The following is a 4,786-nucleotide window of genomic DNA, read 5'->3' as shown; positions in this document are numbered from 1 at the left end:
ATATATATCTGTTGGAATGAACTTTCTGAACACGATGTAAAAAGAAGTGTATGTACTGTGAAAGGTGCTGAAAAAGAGAAAAGTTTTCCTATTCTGAGTCCATTCATGTGAGGGAATGAGCCTCAGCATTACGCCCTGAAAATTCTGGATCAAGGGAAGATATATATATATATATATATATGTTTGTATGTATATAACATATATATATATGTTTCTATGTATGTGTGTGTGTGTATATATATATATGTTTGTATGTATGTATATTTTTTTGTGGACTTTCTGACTTGGACAGTTTTGGGCATAATAAACTCAGTTCATTTTGGAAATGAGTGACTCTATGTAGCAGGTGTATTTCCCAGTGCATGCTGACAACAGAAGGAAAAAATACAGCTGATTCCAGCTGCAGAACAACCTCAGACTGTAGTCTTTCTCCAAAAGCCTTTGGCAGGAGATATATTGGAATGTGTTGGCTATCCACGTTCTTGGAAAGGATGGCAATAGGGGGAAAAAAGTTGTTTCCACCAAGCCAGCTTCATACATTTCTAAAGTTTAACCTCTCAGAGAAATTTTTAAAGACAACAGAATTTTAAACAATTAGTAATAATAATAATTTCAAAAAGACAATAAAATTTTAAGGAAATTTAAGACAGCATATTAATGTTAAACTCTATTATCACTCATTCTCATAGAACTTGACTCTTTCCCCATCTGTTTCTGAAAAAAGAATTTCCCCAGAATTCATGGGAACTAAGCATTTTAAAACAGTAATGAGAACTTAAATACATTTTGAATACACACTTGTCAATTTGTTTATAAGAAGAAAGGTGAAAGTAAGATGCGTTCTATAGTTTATACGAGTTAAAATGGTTTTCCATTGCATTTTTTGCTAAATTGTTTAATGAAAACTTTTTTTCATCTACCTCATTAGGAACATATAAAATCATTTTGTCACTATTTTATAACAAAATAGAGAAATGATCATTATTATATAGTTAAAATTTATTTATGACTGTCTAACTGGTTATTATGTTGTTGTTGTTGTTATGTGCCAACGAGTCAAACCCGACTCATAGCGACCCCTCCTTGGGTTTCCAAGGCAGTATCACTACGGAAGTAGGATTGCCCAACCTTCCTTCCGAGGAGTGGCTGGTGGGTTATTATATGATGCTGTATTTAATTAATCTTGATCAGTTTTGTCCAATAAAGTTTATCCACTTTTTGTAGTGATATAAAGGTTCTATGTCTGTACTGTCTAACGTAGTAGATACTAGCAACATGGGCTAGTGAATATTTGAAATGTGGATAGTGTCACTGAGAATGTGAATTTAAAATTGTATTACATTTTAGTTAATTTAAATATAAATAACCATATGTGGCTAGTGGCCAAAGTCTTGATGCAGTGGTTAAAGCACTTGACTGCTAACCAAAAGGTCAACAGTTCAAACCCAGTAGCCACTCCACCGGAGAAAGATGTGGCAGTCGGCTTCCATACAGTTCACAGCCTTGGAAACCCTATGGGGCAGTTCTACTCTGTCCTACAGAATCACTATGAGTGAGTCAGATTGGCTCGACAGCAGTGAATTTTTGGTTTGTTGGCTGGTGGGTACTATGTTGGACACTGCATATTTAGACTATCCAGTATCATGAGTAAAGTTTTTTTTTTTTTAAATGAAATACTTAATTGGGTATAAGGAAAGTATTAGCCGTAGTTAGATAATCCATGATCCATGTTGCTGATTATATGTCTTCCTTTCAAAACCAAACTAACTGCCATCGAGTTGATTCAACTCATAGTGACCCCTCCTTGGGTTTCTGAGGCAGTATCTCTGTGGAAGTAGATTGCCCAGTCTTCCTTCCGAGTGTCTTCCTGTTAGGGAGATACAAGTATTTGTATCAAAATATCTTTATGGGTTTAAAAAACTTGGTGTATTTAGTATTTTGAAGAGAACTGGGCGTTTTAAAAGGATACATACTATCACTACTGTTAGAGTCACTGGGTGGTACAAATACATGATTAAGCTCTGGGCTGCTAACCAAAAGGTTGGGTAACCAAAAGGTGCACCTAGATGCACCTCAGAGAAAAGGCCTGGGGAGCTAATTCCAAAATATCAGTCATTGAAGACTGTATGGAGTACAGTTCTCCTCTGACACACATGGGGTCACCACTGGTCAGAATTAACTGCATGGCAACTGGTTTGGTGTTTGGTTTTATTGTTGCTCTCAAGGAATCTATAAATAAGCATACAAAAAAAAGATGACAAATTGTGCTGGCTCTGTATTAAGAATTTGCTTACAGACTAGCTAGCACTTTTTTTGTAAGATTCTTTCATTATCTTTGCTGAGAATCTGTAAGACTCGGCTAACTATCTAAGAATTTCACCAGATGAGGATGCAATCAAATAATTTTGTTAAATGAAGTTTGAAGATTGGGGTTAAGGGTAGAGGGGATTACCAAAGGGAAGAGATTAAAGAATAAGGGTATGAAGTAAATATAACTAATTGGATTTAGGAACTCTGAAACAATCTGTAATATATGTACATGTTTTAAATAATTCTGTTGCCCCAGTCATTTTAGAGTTTATTGGGAAGTGATAAGAAAACAAGGATAAATTTCTTGGAAGATATTGTTGCTAAACAGCAGGAAATGAAATTAGTATAGTTTGAATAATCCAGAATAAATTAGTAAATGTGGACTAAGCTCATTTAGGGCTTCTCTTGTATTGGGATTAAAATGACCTTTAATTGTCACCAATTCTCCTGTGACTTAAGTTATGTATGTTTGCTGTACAAAATTTTAATGTTTCTTGGTTGGTGCCTAAATAAATGTTGCTATGTGAAAAGCCACTATCACCCTTATCTATAGCATCCTCCCAAGGATATAGTCAAATAAGGAGTTAATTATAGTGAATTTTCCACCACCCATACAGGTGACATTACACCAGACTAAAGACAAGTTAGCCATTAAAAACAGTAGGAAGGTATTATTTCAGAGTTAGTACAAACTTTTTCAAGTCTTCACTCTTAATTAAAATAAACCCCATTTAAGATTTGATTATCTTCTCTTTCAGTCATTGTAAATTTTTAGTGATGTGCTTGCACCTCTGGCCATGCAGGTTCTATTTAGATTTTCAAATGGAAAACTTAAATAAAATGTCTCAAGACATTCCTGGCACAGTTAGAAGCGTGAAGTGCCAAAAAGTTTCATGAGAAAAAGACAACATATTTTCTCAAGGTTTCTAGTCCAGCTAGGGAAATTCAAGAAAAAGAAGATTCTTAACTCCTAGTATTATCCTCCCTAGTGGTCCAAGCATTAAGTGCTTGGCTGCTAGTCAAAAGGTTGGAGGTTCAAACTCATTCAGTGGCTCCATGGGAGAAAGACCTGGCAATCTGCTTCTGTAAAGATTACAGCCAAGGTAACCCTGTGGGGCAGTTCTACGCTGTCACATGGGGTTACCGTAAATCTGAAATTGACATATGGCACCCAACAACAACAATATGTGGAAGAGAAACTGAAGACCAGAGGTTAAGTGACAGAAGACAGAGTGGTAAAAGGGTGTTGCTACCTGCTTTTTTGCTTGATAGAAGAGAAACATAAAGTATGTGACTATGTACACAAGCACAGGCAGGGATGGATTACCCAATAAGCAAAGTAAGCACGTGCCTAGGCATCAACAAAATGGGTACCAGTTGTCCAAAGGAAAGACCCATAGTTGCCAAGCAGACAGGACACAATGAAAAGAGAAGGCCACACTGGAAGGGTACTGGCAGGGCACTAAAGGAAATTAATACCAGCTCCTGTGTGTGAGAATGTGCTGGCAGGAAATAAAGCTCTTGCAGGGTCATGAGGGTGTCCACATACAAGGCTGTTTAAGCTATGAGGCCCCTACCACTTTAACACCTTCACTGACATCTGTCTCCTAAGATCCCCTCCTGCGTCACTGAAATTCCTTTTTTCCACAGATCTCTTGGGAGTATGCGATTCCTTTCTAATAAAAGAGGTGGAGTGGCCTGTAGCCTAATTCTTTCTACATTCACTCAATATGCAACTGGATCCAATATGAGCACTACTGGGCAAGAATGGATTATGCTAATAGATACTAAACCCAAGTCAGTTTTGACTCACAGCAACCCTATAGGGTTTCCAAGACTGTAAATCTTTACAGAAGCAGAAGCAGACTGCCTTATCTTTCTCCCTCTGTGTGGCTGGTGAGTTTGAACTGCCGATCTTTTGGTTAGCAGCCAAGTGCTTTGACCACTACACCACTCTCTCACTGCTGTGGAGTCAGATCTGACTCATAGCGACTCCTCATTGGGTTTCTGAGGCAGCATCACTATGGAAGTAGATTGCCCAGTTTTCCTTCTGAGGAGTGGCTAGTGGGTTTGAACCACCAACCTTCTAGTTAGCAGTCAAATGCCTTAGGCACCATGCTACTAGAGCTCCTACAACACCACTAGAGCTCCTTATTCATAGATAACAGGTCTCTAATCTATTCTGAGAAAACTATTTGAATGTCTGAGTAAACAGAGATGGAGGCACCACAGATTATTAGCGTTTAGGACCCTCATGTGTGTTAATCTGGCCCTGAGTACAGGTCAAGTGTAGGCCTTTAGAGCCTCATGGGTAGTCAAAAATGAGTATGGGCACTAATTTGCTTTGCGCTTCCAAGTTAAAAAATGGTTTAATGAATGTAAAGTACTTCAAATCATAATCCTTTCTTTTGTTATTTATTTTTTTATTTTTGCAGTGTTCCCTCATCTCCCCTCCGATCCCTGGTAACCAACAAAA

Source organism: Orycteropus afer, unplaced genomic scaffold, assembly GCF_000298275.1.
Source record: "Orycteropus afer afer isolate SDZICR_OR568_19922 unplaced genomic scaffold, OryAfe1.0 scaffold00021, whole genome shotgun sequence".
NCBI classification, from domain to species: domain Eukaryota; kingdom Metazoa; phylum Chordata; class Mammalia; order Tubulidentata; family Orycteropodidae; genus Orycteropus; species Orycteropus afer.
Note: the sequence above shows the minus strand (reverse complement) of the source record.